Source organism: Rattus norvegicus, chromosome 8, assembly GCF_021556685.1.
Source record: "Rattus norvegicus strain SHRSP/BbbUtx chromosome 8, alternate assembly SHRSP_T2T, whole genome shotgun sequence".
Taxonomy (NCBI): Eukaryota; Metazoa; Chordata; class Mammalia; order Rodentia; family Muridae; genus Rattus; species Rattus norvegicus.
Window position 1 is genome coordinate 112,293,364 of NC_141541.1, and position 16,783 is coordinate 112,310,146.

Genomic DNA, 16,783 nt, shown 5'->3' on the forward strand with positions numbered 1-16,783 from the left:
CTTTCCTTCAGGAATTCTTGGCGATTCCAGAAAGCAAGAAATAAAAGCCAATGGGGGTTACTAAGGGCCGGAGCTGGCACACATACAACAAGGTGAGCCCGCACCAAACTTTCTGACCATCCAACACTCCCATATTTGATTTATGAGGTTCATAGTGTTGATGCCTAATGCAGTCCTGATTATTAAGAAGGATATTCTCAAAATTCTTGATAAGGAGTGCCGAGTGAAGCCGTCGCTTTCAGTCCTACACACCGAACACTCTCGTCTTGTCTGAACGCACTGTGATGGAAACGCTATTCTTGGAGATCAAAGTGTGAGTGCTTCCCTCAAGCTCTTTGATTTTCTGGGGGCATGTGGGAGCCCTTGGAAGAGAGCTTAGCAACGAGGCAGCTGGAGGGGGATCATGGGTGACATTGGTTATCATTGTCCCACATAGCCCAAGACATCTTACCATCTATCTCTAGGTTCTTTCAGTTTCTAAAATCTTTGTATCAACAGAATGACATGGGTGCTAATGGCACCAGCCCTCTCCCTCCACTCCCAGTCCAGGGCTTCTGATCTATTAGGTACTGACTGGATCTTGATCTCTTTCAAATTCATGGCCTCTTTTTCATTTTTATATACATGTGTGTATGTATGTATGTATTGCATACGTATATATACATGTGTAGTAATTGTGTGTACATAATATATGCTAATATAGTGTATGTGTATATATTATGCATACATACATACATATGTATATACATACATACTGGTTAGTTTTGTGTGTCAACTTGACACAAGCTGGAGTTATCACAGAAAAAGAAGTCTCAGTTGTGGAAATGTCTTCATGAGATCCAGCTCTAAGGCATTTTCTCAATTAGTGATCAAATGGGGAGAACTCAGACCATTGTGGATGATGCTGTCCCTGGGCTGGTAGTCCTGGGTTTTATAAGAGAGCAAGCTGAGCAAGCCAGGGGAAGCAAGCCAGTGAGTAACATCCCTCCATGGCCTCTACATTAGCTCCTGCTTCCTGACCTGCTTGAGTTCCAGTCCTGACTTCCTTTGGTGATGAACAGCCATGTGGAAGTGTAAGCTGAATAAACCCTTTCCTCCCCAGCTTGCTTCTTGGTCATGATGTTTGCACAGGAATACAAACCCTGACTAAGACAACATACATGACTAAGGAAACGCTCAGTCTGTAGACTGTCACTTGCATGCGTGTTTTCAAGGCTGACCATGTGGTATTAGATAAGCAATTGATATGCTCTTCCATAGGGAAGACTATCCCACTCCAGCATTTGAAACGTTTATCGAGTAACTACTGTATGTACTTACTCTTACCCACTAGGTGCACTAATGAGCAGTCAGCAGTGTGAGGAGATAATCCAGGTCCTAATGAAGCTTGTGAACACCAGGGTCCAATTAATATAACCACCTCGCAAATCAAACCACCACACACTCCAGTGTATTCTATGAAACAAAATTACAGAGCATTGTTCCAGGGCGTGGGAAAGCCCGGGGGGAGAAGGCAGGAGGTGTGAGGTGAATAGGAACCTGAAGTCACCCTTGCAGTACTGCACGGGATGAAAAGTTCAGAGCCATGGCCTATGCCCTCTCCTTCCCTCTGAATCCCACCGTATTCACTGAAGCAGGGAGCAAGCATCACTGCTTCGTCAGCTGATGGAGGGGAACAAGCCAGTGAGTGGTTCATGGGCCAGGTACTGGCACTCTTTGGGCTCTAAAGACCTCATCTTCAAATCTCTTTAATTGTCTCTGTAGTTTCCCCGGGACCATGATCCCAGACCTTAGTGGGAGTTGGACTAAAGAATCTTCTGGAATAGTTTTTAAAAGATCCGTCTCTTGTTTCCAGACACTGGATTAATGGGTTTAAGATACAGCCTAGGAACCAGGCTGTTCAAAGTCTCCTCCAAGCATTTCCAATGTAAAGTCAAGGCCAAGGGCCACTGGGCTGGAGGGATCTTAACTGGCTCCTCTGGTTGGCTTTAGTGGTCAAGTTCTGTGACAATGACTACCACAGACTATCAACTCGAGCTATACACAGGTTGACCTTGATCAGAGTCTTTTGACAGTCTGTGGGGCCTGCTGATGGCACCTGGTAACATTCTGTTCAAAACTTATGAGCAACACAAAGCCAGTGCCAGGAAAATGGGCTGACAGTTTCCCTGGGCTGCTTTTCAGAGTTAATGGAAGCTAACAGCCAACCCCCCCCCCTCTGTGTGTGTGTGTGTCTGTCTGTCTGTCTGTCTGTCTGTCTCTCTTTGTCTCTCTCTGCCTCTCTCTTTCTCTCCCACTCCCTCCCCCCCTCGTGTGTGTGTGTGTGTGTGTGTGTGTGTGTATGTATGTATGTATGTGTGGTTTTTGAGACAGGGCTTCTCTGTGTATCCCTGGCTGTCCTAGAACTCACTCTGTAGAGCAGTCTGGCCTTGAACTCACAGAGATCAGCCTGTCTCTGCCTCTTGAGCACTAGATTAAAAAGTGTGCACCACATCTGCTCAGTTAAAACCTCTGGTTTTAATATCTTTTTTATGGCCTCAGGCTTAAGTCCATTCTGTAAATGTTTCCCATCTTGACACAGGTTCAAGTAGAAGACTATAGTTCAAGATTATATGCCAGTGGCTAGCTTAGAACTCAGGCATGGGACTACCACCTGGTTTGTGACAACCAGCAGCATTCATCTTGATCACAGTGACTGTCCACCTCTCTCCTGTTATAAATTGGTTCTAATGCTATTTGTGTTAATTCAGCTCCTGAAATCACACAGGAACACGCACATCTGTGCTGAGGGTCCCTGCCCCCAGTTGGCTCTGATTGGAAAATAAAGCTGCCAGTGGCCAATGGCTAGGCAGGGAGAGAGAGGTGGGACTTTTAGGATTCCTGGGCAAGAAACACAGGAGAGAAAGACAGAATCACCATGACAGGGGCTCTAGTTGGCTTACATCGTTCCTCTGCCTAAAGCCTGGCCAAAATGATGCTCTCTCTCTCTCCCTCTCTCCCTCTCTCCCTCTCTCCCTCTCTCCCTCTCTCCCTCTCTCCCTCTCTCCCTCTCTCCCTCTCTCCCTCTCTCCCTCTCTCCCTCCCCTCTCCCTCTCTCCTTCTCTCTCCCTCTCCCTCTCTCCTTCTCTCCCTCTCTCCCTCTCTCCCTCTCTCTCTTGTCCCCTCCTCTTCCTCTTGGGACCCAGAAATCCCACCTTTTTCTGTTTTCCCAGTGATTAGCTTCCGCTGTCTTTATTGACACAATCAAGAACCAATAAGGGAAACACCGTCACCTACAAAAGATCAATCCAGGGAGTTGCAAAGGAGAAAGTATACAATATGTAAGAATCGGGGCCCCAGGGTCCACTCCCCTGACTGGGTCTGGGGTAGCAGAGATGAAATATGGATTTTAGAAGTAATAATTCAGGAATATTAGAGGAGACAGTGTACTAGCCGCAGGGAGGTTTGGAAATGCCCAGTCACTGCGCTGTTTAAGGCATATTAAAAATAAGGCTGCATGCGTGTCTTTCTCTCAGGAATCCAAAGCATTCGGGTGGGTGCAGAGGAGGCGTGCACATCCGCAGGGGGATTTAGAGCAGGTCAACTCACTACTGCTACACCCTCCCTCCCTTCTTTGTTACCGGCTCACCTGAGAGCCAGCACTCCACTTAGGCAGAAGACAGTCACTAGAATATTATTAGTTGCAACTTTTATCCACCTTTTCCAAAAGCACCTTCACACCTTCCTCCCACAACATAACTGCCTTAGGCCTTCCCACCACTACAGCTGAGAAGGCTGTGGTGGAAGAGCGGATCCAGAAAACCCTGACCCTTGGATCAGATTTCTACTTTGGCACCACTAAGTCTCTAAGTGAATCAACTCTCAGAGCTTGTTCTTTCCGTGGCTACTCTTCCAGTCTCCTCCTGTCTCCTCCTGTCTCCTCCTCCTTTCCCTTCCAGTCTCCTTCTCTTCCCTCAAACTTTTTTCCTGCCCATACTTCCTTCTCATCCAATGACAGCCTTCATTCTATCTTGTATCTGCCTCACCTGTATGGCATCATCCCACAAAAATCTAATATTTCAGACCATTCAAGTAAACCCATGTGATGGGAGATCAATGTCTGTCTTTTCTTGGACATTTCATACTCAGGCTTTGGTAGCTGGTAATACGTATGTATTCAATAAATTAGGACATCTGACATGGGACAGCAGCAACAGAGAAAGCAGCAGGCCTAAAGTGGGATGTGACTCTGGGTTAGGCCACAGGCAAAAGGAAAGTTCCACATCTCCCAGAGGCTTCATCAGTTACCGTCTACCGCTGGGCAGACTAGTCCTGAGCTGCTCACAAGTGCAATGAATGATGGTCAACACAGAAATGCACAACCAGTCAAAGTGCAGAGAGAACAGGCATGCTCAGCCTCGAACGCAATGTCTGTATCACACTCCCCCAAAAACTCAAGGACCATCACAGGGGAGGGAATGGAGACTTTAAGAGTCAGCAGTCAGGGAGGACCGGAGCAATATGTTGTCTTCTAGCCATGACAGGACCTTGGCTCTAAGCTCACAGCTGCTGTGGATGCCTGCAGAAGACCTGCATAAAATCAATTCAGTCAACATTCTAGCACGGAGGAGGGGAAGCTATGAGTCCCACCCCTAGCTGAGGAACTGTTTATTGATGGTTGGTGGCTTCCTGAGGAAGAAGAGTTGAGTTAGTCTTCTTTAGGGGAGTGCTCCCTGGTGGGTTGACCTCCCTCCAGTGGATAGGCCCACAACCAGTGTATGGACAGCACAAATCAGAGTCAATGGGTTACTGGATTTTTTAAGAGACCCGAAGTTGGTTGTAGATGGAGATGGGGCTAAGTCTGAAAGGAGTGAAGGGGAGGACTGAGAGGAGAATATGAGCAAAATAACTGTATGAATTTCTCAAGAATTAGAAAAGGTAATGATATGTTTGAATTGGGACTTCCACACAAGGGTGTTATTGACTATGTATTGATTCGTCCTGACGGGAGGCAGAGATACTTCACCTTTCTCGTTATCTCCATGGGACTAGTGAAATCAAAACACCTGTGTTGGGAACCTGTCCAAGTAGTGGGGGTGGAAGTTAAAAGCCAATCTCTTATGGCTGCACCATCTGAGCCCAATAAATCCCTCTGGATAGATCTGATTCGCTGAAAACTCACGTAGGGCTGGGAGATGACTGGGTGGTAAAGCACTTGCTATGCAAGCCTAAGGACCTAAATTCAGGTCCCCAGCATCCATATAAAAGCTGGGTATGGCAGCACAGAACAGGCAGGCCCCTGAGGGCCGAAGGCCAGCCAACCTCCTGTTGCATGAGAGAACCTGTCTTGAACGTAGGATAGACATGTGCTGAGGAAACTAGTCATCATACTCAACACCAGCCCCTGGCTTATATCCACAGAAAGAGGTGGGGGAAGAGGGAGGAAGAGAAAGGGGGAGAGAGAGACAGAGACAAAGAGATGCTGAGATTCATGTAACGTTTTCTAGGAAGAGAAACATGAAGAAAATCACAAGCTACAGCCTTTAAACCGCTGCCCTCAGATACCTGGACTTGGAAATGTCTGAACGGATAGTCCCCAAGACCTTGAAGAGGACAAAGGGACTGTGAACTCCACAATTACATAACCAATGCAAAACTGCAGCTGCCTTTGTTCAGTCGCTCTCTCTCCGAGATAAGCAGGCATCAAAGCAGACTGACGATATTGCCACTGGTTAGAAGCTGGGAGTTTAAGAAGTGGGTGCCTGTTTGGCTTCACATAATAAAACGTTAACTGAACTTCACAGATGAGAAGAGTAAGGATATGCTTTCTTGCATAATGGGAACTGTCTCGAGTCTTCGGTAAATCTTTGCTATCAAGGTTCCGCACAGGCTCCCATGGGGATAGTGGCTGGAGCAGGGTAAAGCTGCTACTTAGGGAAACCGCAGATCCGGGTGCTTCCCCCCCCCACAAGCTTCTCTTTGAAAGCATCAACTCCAGACTTAATCCTGCAGGCTGCTCTGTACTTATGGTGTGTGATTTGATGGGAGAGACACATCATGCCCTAGTTTTGGCTGAAGCACAGGGTCTCACACTCTGTCTCTGCAATTTACACTCACCTACAAGGGAAATGACATACACTTAGGCTTAATTGCCTCTGTGTGCTCCCCAGAACCTAGAGTTTGAGTTTGTGAGGACCAAACAACTCTAACCACATTCCACTTCAATGGATCCTCTCTCACCCGATTTCCTAGTACCTCCCTGCCATGTCTAATATCCTGGTGGGTTGGTAGAGTGAGTGTCAGGTCATGGTAATAGCTTCACTTTGGACAAGTGTGTGCGGTAGGAAGTTCGGGTGCTCTAAACAGCTGTCCCAGCTATACAGCAGCTGGGCGACAAGATTAAAGGACCAGGCTGGGTGTAGTGGGGGAAAACCTGTAATCATAGCACTTAGAGGGTAGAATCAGGAAGGTCAGGGGTTCAAGACCAATCTTAGGTACCTAGAGAGTTCCAGTCTAGCCTGAACTACAAGAGACTTTGTAGAAGAGAAAGAATATGGAGAAAGAGAAAATAGGAGGAAGGGGAGGAAGAGAGAAAGGAGGAGGAAGAGAGGAAGGAGGAGGGAAGGAGGAGGAAGAGAGGAAGGAGGAGGAAGAGAAGGAGGAGAAGGAAGAGGAGGAGAGGAAAGAAGGAAAGCAAAAAGATCTGAGGATTTAAGCCACACCCCTGTGTGAGCCCTGAACCAGGGACAATAAAAACCATTGTAATAATTTATGGAGCTATGAGTGAGGTGTAGTTAAGGCCCCTGGGAGGTGATGGGATACAAGAATAGCCATGTGCACAGAGCTTTGTGGCACATGTCTGGGCACTAAGCTCTGAGAGTAGATGAAACAGCCCTGATCTCTGGGCATCCAGAGACGATAAAGACCAAGAAAGCCAAAGGAGGCTGCCACACAGGCATAGACTATAATTAAACTATTTTAGATAAGGGCGTAAGTTGGTAAAGTGTGTTCCTCAGCTGCTTTCCCTGTGCATGGTGGGAAAAGACCCCCTTGCAGCAGCCAGCGTGGTCTCAATGGGGCAGTGGAAAACAGGAACCTCCAAGCATAGGCCAAAGGGTCCCTGTGCCTGGGAATTTGGAACCAGAACAAAAAGATGCCATGAGTTTGTTTTTGTTGTGTCTTTAGTTGAGATTCAAGCCTGGGAGTTGCCAGCAGCAGCTTTTTCCACGGTTGCTGGAGAACAGCAGACAACTAGGCTAAACCAAGTAAAACAGGGAAAGCAGGTGCAGGAACAAAAGCAGGCCCCTGAGACAGAACGTGTTCTGGGCCCCACCAGCTTCCACTCCTGGATTTCTGAGCCCCAACAGCACCTTTGTGCTTAGAGCGTGTGAAACGCTCTTCAGTCCTCAGGCTCATTCCCATACCTGCCCAGGCAGACCTGAGTATGATCATTATAAACCCCACCTATGAAGTATTCTGCTTACATGTACAGTGGCTAAGTACTAGCTACAGTAATAACGAGAGTGCTCTGGGAAAATAAACCAAGACCACCCTAGTGGAAATCTGAGTCTGTTCATTTTGGTATGGAGGGGTCAGGCACCATTCCTCATGATTGGAATGGCAGTCTTCAGAGACAGGCAAGGATAGGGAAGCTCTGTGTAAAAACAAGACTGGATGCCGTGCCCTGAATGGAGACTTTTCAGATGGGGATGCTAAGCACGGTCCAACCAGAAGTAGGGTCATTTTTCAAAAGAAGCAGAATCACTTGTATGATCTATATGGTTGACACATTTGACCTCCTCTGGTTGGCCCTGAATCGGAGGATGGTAGGAAAGGGAAACTGGTAGTTGTGTGGCTCTTGACAATTCTAGGCTGGTTACTGGATGAGAGTTGTACTGTCATATAAAGTCTGGCCACACCTGCTTCTGGGTTCTGTCTCTCAGAACATACGGGGATGAAAAACTTGGAACTGATAAAGTAGCCAGTCTCTGGGCCAGATATATGGTTTGGTTGGTAAAGTGTGTAGCATGCAAACACAAGGAACCGAGTTAATATCATCAATAGGAGGATCTTGGGAGGGTGGATTGTCCCTGGCCAGCCAATCAGTGATCTCAGGATTCAATGTGAGACCCTGACTCAAAAGACAAGATGTGAGAGCATTAGCTAAAGACATCCGAAGTCAACTTCTGGCCTTTCCACACTGGTATGAGCACCCCTGTACCTGCGTGCACACAGATACAGACACACAGTCTCTCACCCAACTCTCCGACGGTCTCACAGCTGGGCTGGCTGCATATTAGAATCACCTGAGCAAACTTGAGCAGCGATACCTGGTCCAATTAAACCCAGGTATTCCAGGCAAGGCACAGCCACGGTTAAACAAGCAAAGGAATAAAAGTTCAACCTACTCTCTAGTAAGGATGCTGTCTTGTCTGCCGCTCTCCTCTGAAAGACGCATGATTGGCAAGGGCTTACAAAAATGCAACCTGCTGGTCAGACTCGGAAGCCCGGAAATGGGGGAAACGGCTTCACCAGCATGAAGCATGCTCTTACTAAGCGTGTGCTCCAGAGAGAGTGCATGGCCTACTAATGCTGTTCATTCATAAGCCTGCTCCCTGGGGAAAGGGGTTCTGAAGGGCTCTGCAAAGGAGGCAGGGAGCGTTCCACACCATCTCTGTCATTGTTTGACACATTTCTGGGTCTAGTCAATGTAGTGAATATTTTTGTCATTGTATGTAGAAATGGAGATTCAACCCATGGCTACCATGTGCTCCCAAATTATTTTAGCTAGCAGAGTCATTTAGTCAGCGTTCATTTATTTTAATTTAGCACCTACTGTGTGCCAGTATTGCCTATCGTGTAGTGAACCAGTATCCTATCAAATCCTGGGAATCATAGTGAGACTGGCAGACATCATTTTGTCTTCACGGGATGCCATCCTCTGAGTATGACAACACAACCATCTTCACCATCATGGCTGTGGTGACTTGTCACGGGCCCTTGAGGTCAGACCTGCAGACATGACATCATGAAAGAGGGTAGGCAAAATCACCCGGTGGGTTGAGGCACTTGCCGCTGAGCCTGACGATCTGAATCCAATCCCCATGACAGGGTGGATAGAGAGAACCAACTTCCAAGAGTTGCCCTCTGACCTCCTCCAGGAAAAGTTCTCCAACATGAAGCTCAATCTTTAAGTGAGAGTGGTTACCATTACTACATTAAATTTTCAAAGACATTTCTATTTGTGTGTCTGTCCATGACGTTTACAACTCTTCTAATGATGACCTTCTTACTGCCAACAATCCATCTCAATGTCCCCTTGAAACCCAGATCTGAAGCCAAATAATTTTCCAAACATTTTCCTTAATGGCTCTAAGAGTATTTGCTTTTATCTATGACATGGCAGGAGGGCTAGTCTTTGCCGTCCACTATTCACTTCTGCCATTTTGATATGCAAATGAGGGAGTCTGGATGGGTTCCAATAAAACTTTATTTCTGAAGACAGGCAGGCTGGCTGCATTTGGCCCAGAAAAATGACTGAGCAAACTTCTTCTACAACAGTAGAATAGGAAGGCAGCAGGACCCACACTGTGGGAGACCCTGCAAGGGAATTCACACCTCTCCACAAGAAACCAAAGCTTGACAGCAACATGCAGAAAGAACATAGAGGCGTATTCTGGCTTAGTATCCTTCTGAGAGAGATCTGCTAGGGGTTTGGGGTTCTGCATCTCTATGGGAGGAGCTGTTGAATGTGGTCAACCAAGAGATAAGATAACTGGATGTAGGAGGAGTTAAAAAGAAGACAGCATTAGTTTTTACTCCCATTTAGCCACTCAAGGACCAGGAGTTCCCAATGACTGGATTTTTCTGCAAAACTGACTCTGGAGTTTCAGAGAAAACAACATTATTATCATTTGGGGCTTTTTAAGCGCACAGCGTTCTTGAAAGATCAGAAACTGTTTCACATTTAATTTTCCACTATTAGTTCTGTTTTTTTGTCAATTTTATCTAGCGCTAAATTGGCTATTATACTACTTTATTTCTATCAACTGTATCTTCAAATAATTCATAAAAGAATAATCTCTGCTTAATGACTGTTCCATAGATTAATATTTTCATTTCACTTTAGTAACAGGTTTATATGCGTTTGCATTTGAAATATATTAAATATGAAATTTCCGTTTCTACTCAAATGAATTATTGAAGTAGCTATAACTCATTTGATGCTTACAGCAGCCCTAAAAGGTGGACGTCAGTATCTTCTCTGATTACAAATGGCACTGGAAACTCAGAGAGGTTAAGGAACTTGACCAAGGTCACACAGTAGTAAATGGCAGGAGCTGAGGCTAAAGGCTGAGCTTTTTGCCTTCCTTCCGTTCCTGCCTTTAACCACGAAGCTAGGTTGATCCCTTCTGAAAAACAAACGATGGTGTTAGAACTTGAAACAAACGCTGCATCAGCCAGCCCAGCACTGTGTCAGCAGGGTCATTCCATTCCTCCTGCTGTAATCATTACATTTGAACGGTGGGGTGAAGTTCCCAGTAGAGGGAAAAGCCACACCCACGTTGAAGATTCTAGATTAGAACTTCCTGATTACGGAGAGTTGGAATGTTGTCCATGCAGAGCCTAATTATCTTGGGCCATCTTTAGTCCCCTTGACAGCCGTTCGCTGCTCACCTCTGTGCCTGGTTTAATATCCTTTAGACTCTCAGATAAAATCCTGTGGAATGTATTCTTAGCAGACCACTAGCTCCCACCAGTCCAAAAGCTGTGACCACCGTGACACAGGTGACACAGCACCTAGAACCCAGAGTGGAGCTTCCTTTGCGTTGCTCCACCCCCTGCCTGATGTTCCTACCACTGTATTTCCGGGGGTGGGGACATCCTGTCAGAGGGGAAGAGGGGATATGAGGAGAAACCTTACCAGGGGGAGCTGTGAGGGGCAGCATTTGGGGTGTAAATAAATAAGCCTTGATTTATGACTTTCTATTGATTCTCCAGCTGTAGGAAGTTCATGAGATCACTTCCATGTGGGAACACGTCATTTGAGGCACCTGAACCCATGTTCCAAGGCCATGGTCTGCAGTGACAATTTGAGAGTTTTGGTTTCTCTAAAAAAAACACAGAAATAACTATGGGATTCTGCTGTCATTTTAATCCCAGGTGTGGACTATGGGGCGGCTTCACATTGTAGACGGCAGCTGACTATGATTTGCCTCGTGCTCTAACAGGGGTGTGGTTTTTCCGGCAGCAGATAGTTCCTGTGACTGTGTGACTTTTGGGATTCTGGGGACTTTTCAGAGGGTATATAAATGCTAGGTCTCAGAGTGGTTGTCGGTTGGTTGCTGTTGATTGTGATTTGTCAAATAGTCATGTGCAAAAGAAAAGAAGAAAAGAAAGAAAGAAGAAGAGAAATTGGATACCCTAACAGTGAAGGTCAAACTTGCCCCAATGAACTTGATATCCCTAATCAGCAAAGTGGTATAATGAATTATTAATTCATTAATTATTAATTCATTAATGGATTGTTAATTAATTGATTGATTGATTATTTAATTGAGATCCCTTCCCTCTATCCTTATTTCTCTCCTATCCAATGTTAGGAGGTTGAAACGGGGAAGGAAAAAAGCCCACAAAAGTAGCTAAAAAGACAGCTACAATGGTCACTCATTTTGGCCTCAAAATAAAACATTTCTTATTCCTTGTGAGGCAAAGGCTTCAGTGAGGTAGATTTCTAGAACCAAAGAGTATAAGATGGGTAGTCTTTAGATTAGCCCAAGTGAGAGGAAGAAGGTTCCAGACAGGGTAACAGCAAAGGCTCTGAGGCAGGAGCTGCCACAGCCCTCAGAAGGATTGGGAAGGATATATCTTGTGGTGGCCACCTGTATTCATCCATAATAACAAGACAGCCTTCATCGGTGCTGTTAACAGAACGTTGGTGTACAGCAAGAGATTTAGTGTGGCTAAAGATATAAAGCTGTCTAGTTTTCTGTCAACTTGACACAGCTAGAGTCATAGGAGAGAAGACATAACCTCAATTGAGAAAATGCCACCATAAGATCCAGCTTCCTATTTAGTGATTGACGGGGGAAAGCCCAGCCCATTGTGGGTGTGGCCACCCCTGGGCTGGTTGGTTCTGAGTTCTGTAAGAAAGCAGGCTGAGCAAGCCACGGGGAGCAGGCCAGTAAGCAGCACCCCTCCATGGTCTCTGCATCAGCTCCTGCCACCAGGTTCCTGCCCTGACTTCCTTTGATGATGAACTAAGATGTGGAAGTGGAAGCCAAATGAGCCCTTTCCTCCCAGTCTTTCTTTTGGTCATGGTGTTTCATCATAACGGTAGCAGCCTTAATTAAGACAATTATATTCTCTTGTATTAGATTATGAATAGCAATTTTACCATAGTACAATAAGACTGAATGGCAGATGTCCATCAACAGTGCGGAGTCTGTGTAGTGAGGGACACTGCGTAGGAGCAAACGTTGTAGGGCTGGCAGAGGCCAAGAGAAGGATGAAAGGAGACGACGATGGAAAATTGACTGTTGCGATCAGAAGATAATAAGCATGACTCACTCACTGTGACATATTTCACTGTCAACTTGACTGGATTGAGAGTCACCAAGGAAATATACCTTCCCATAATGATGGGCTGTATCTCTTCATAAATCATGAGCCAAGATACAACCACCCTTCCTTAAACTGCCTTGGTCAAGTGTCTCGTCACAGCCACAAGAAAAGTAAGCAGTCCACTCATCAGATTAGCAGGTTGTTACTCTCCTAAAGACAGCTAGACATGTCCACTGCATGGGTCCCTCAGCTCAAGGTCTTTCGCCTTCCACACTGCCTTGAAAATCACAAAGGAAGGGAGTTCTGCCCCAAAGCTTACAAACCTAGTGAAGGTCTAATGATCTCCCTAGCACACCTCGCGGATAGATGACTTCTCTGGTCTCCAGGAGGTAGTCAGGCCTGCTTTGGCTGACCTAGAAGACAGTCTGATCTTTCCTGGCTTCACCATCAACACTGGTCACATTGAGACCAAGTGCTTCCCTGACGTGTTAACCCTGAGACCACCTTTGAAGAACCTACTGTTTGCCTGAGCCAGATATTCCCATCATACTCTTAAACATAACAACCTTAAATGATCTATTGTGGAGGTGCCTCTTGGGGAGATCTGTTTTAAATGGGTGATGGCAGACTACTACCTTCCCCACTTCACCCAGAATGGATACCTCAACCCTCAGGGATAGGTCTACAGTTCCTTCTCGGTTGCTATAGTGATTGTAGCTGCTGGCTGATGCTCTGAGCTCTGCCCTCTTCCCACTTACTGCAGCTTGAGCCTTCTGCATCTTCCACTGGAGATGAGGGGCATCCCTCATCCCCACAGACCTACGTGATATTTGCCTCCCTCCTCCTAATTGCCTCAAGGATTCTGTTCCAATCTGACTCTTACTTTGGGATTAAAAGTGTGGCTCTGTGTGTTGCGTATGAAGCCATCGTTCATTCATCCCTGTATTCATTGATCACACATGTTTTCCGTGTTTACCACCCATCATCCACTCTGCCAGTCAGAAGACAGTAAGATGTGCACTCCCCCCCCCCAGCTATGTGGCACTGGATGGGAACAGACTCCTAAACAGATTATTAGAACACAGTGACAATGTCAGTGTTACCTCAGATTTTGTTCTGATACTCTGTAGCAAGCCTCTATTGAAGTAGATTGCAGTAGGAATTTGATTTTCTGGCAGGAGTGCTATATTTTATAGAGGCGTTTGTAAAACTATTTATTATCAGAAATCTTGATTTAAAAAAAACCGTTGGGTATTTTCAGTGAAAACAAACAAACCTTGAAACTGGTGTGGCAGATGACGCTAGAACAACCAGCCACTTAACACCTGGACAATTCATCATGTCAGGGAACAGGTGTGGAGAGAGACGTGCTTGTCTGAAGCAATTAGTGAAACAATCATCCTTTCAAAAGAAAGAGAAAAAGAAAAGGAACAATAGCAAGAACCCACAAGGGGGACCACAGTAGCATGAGTAATTAATAATCATAAACAAATGAGCTGAAGATAACTCAGGTACTAAATGGTAAGCACCCTGGCTCAGCTCTAAAGTCAGCCATACTGCGACAAATGTCACTCAAGAGGCTACCGCCACAGAGGCGCTTCAGAGTTTGAGGTAAGGTTCTGTGAAAGTCTATAACAAATTCACCAGCTCATGGGATGTTTCAGAATGGTCGAGAATGATCTATCTTCGATGAGTAAGGTTATTAAGTGTACAACAAGCCAAAGTAAAAGAATAAATAGCAAGAAATGGATGGATGGATGGATGGATGGATGGATGGATGGATGGATGGATGGACAGACAGATGGATGGACAGATGGATGGACAGATTGATTTTATTTTGTTTTTCAAGACAGGGTTTCTCTGTATAGCCCTGGCTATCCTGGACCTTGCTCTATAGATCAGGCTAGCCTGGAACTCAGATATTTGCCTGCCTCTGCTTCTGAGTTCTAGAACTGAAGACCTGTGCAAAACTCATCAAATAGGCTCTCAGAAACTGGCAGGGGAAGCTAGGGCAGTGGAAGTTCTGACTGAGCTTTGTCTCCATGGAGGAGCATCCCAAGGCTGAACCTCCAGCTTCTTTCCCTTGCAGACACCTTTATCTCAGAGACTAAACTATCCTAATCCCTACTGGAAACGGTCTGCCTTCCAGTTGATCTTAAGGACACAGGATTTACACAAAGGCGAGTTCACTCTTCTTTTCTTTCTCTGTCTCAGAGGTGGGAGAGCCAGCCTGTACCCCAACAAGGGGTCTTAGAGAACACTTAACATAAACCTGCTTGGGTGTGTAAGAGGAGGCACAACTTGTCGCGCATGACTTTTCTCCAAGCCAAGCAACTACCGTCTTGGGGAGTTTGGCTGCACCCATGCAAAGGCCTGTTGACTGTCTCCACCATCATGCAGGAATGGGGAAGGACGGTCAGGAGGTGCTCACCTGAATGCACGGGTGCTCCCACCACCTGTCACATGCAGTTCTGCCTTAATTGCACGTGGCCTCAGGGAGAGGCTAGATTACATAGGCCTTGGGGGCAGGGAGAGGCTCCAACTACGTGGCTCTTATCATAGATGGGTAAAAGGTTTTCCAGGTGCAGCCCGTAGGGGGAGGAGCATCACACCCTTATAAGTAAGTCCTCCTATGGTCTCTAAGGAAACCCCATAAACCCATTGGTTCCACAGAGTGAATGTTGGATGAAATGCTGCCTTCGTTTGTCCCCGGAAACCTAGAAGGAGGGGTAGGCATTGATGATATCTAATTTTAGCAACACATCCCCACTTCTGGAGCCAGAGTCTCAGTGGGCTCCAACAGTATGCCAACTCGCCAATAATTTGCACTATAGGTGGACTAAAGCGTCTTAGACTTAAGTTTGCTTCTGAATCAACTGGCAGACTTGTATGACACGGTCTCTGAGCCCACCCCTGAGTTCCTCAAAGAGCAATTCTGGATAAGGAGCCCTCCACACCCGCCCCCAGACACACATTTCTAATAAGTCTCCTTGTGGTTCTGCTGCAGCTGGCCAAGAGCCATTTTTTGAGGACTACGGTTACAGACTCTGGCTTTCCATGAACCTCACCTAGAGAGCTTTTAGAAAATTGCCCAGAACAATTAAATCTGAATTTGCAGAGGAATATCGTGGGCAGCAGCGTACTTATTTTTAAAGCTCCCAAATGATTGTACTGCTGAGGCACACTGAGTACCACTAGGTAGAGACTACACCCCAAAAAAACACAGACAACTCTAATTCCTAGGAGAATACTCATATGGTAGAGAAAAACAGAAAACAAAAACCACTTACATCTTGAAAGTTCTGTGAGGCTCCGGCTTGACATTACCACAGCCATCTTGACTGCTACCTGCCAGGATTGCCCCAGAGTAACCTTCAGCAATGTTCCCCTGCATAGAGTTCCTCAGGAAACCATTAGAAGTTATGTGGAACTTTCCATCCAGCTCTTAGCTTCAGGAGTGTGCCAGACTCGGATTGAAGTTTAAGATAACCAGGCATGGGGGTTGGGGACTTAGCTCAGTGGTAGAGTGCTTGCCTAGCAAGCACAAGGCCCTGGGTTTGGTCCTCAGCTCCAAAAACAAAAAGATAATCAGGCATGTTTCAGTCAGGATCAAGTAGCTTTGTCCTAAGCCATAAGCAGGTTCCTCTTTCTCCCCAGATGGGGGCTCCAACTGGTCTTGCAGCCTTCTAGGAGCATTTACAGTTTCTGTACGCACCCCCACTGAGTACTTACAACTCTCTGGGAGCCTAGATCTGACTGGTTTTTTTTCCCCTTCTGTTGCATAGCCCTTCTGTCGTCACACACCAAGCATTGTTCTAGAACAGACTCAACTAAACCTGGGGCTTTAGGAAGTTGAACATCATTTTAGGGTAATTCTGATTCTCAGAAAGTTCCAGGCAAAAGCAGTTTTATCATGAGAACAGGTTTGCAGTGCAAGGGTGTCTTGAGGTTTCTATTGGTGTACTAAGTCCTATGGCCATGAGCAACTTGGGGGTGAAAGGGTTCGCTCCAGTTTACAGTTCTCAGATCACATGCTATCACCGAAGGAAGTCAGGATAGGGACTTGAAAGAACCGAAGTAGAGGCCATGGAAAAGCATTGCCTACTGGCCAGCTCTCTAGGACCTGCTCTGCTACAACTAGCTTACTTTCTCCTGTACCCCAGGGTCACCTGCCCAGGGCTGGAACTACCACAGTAGACTGGGCCTTCCCACATCAGTCATTAACAGACCTTATCCTACA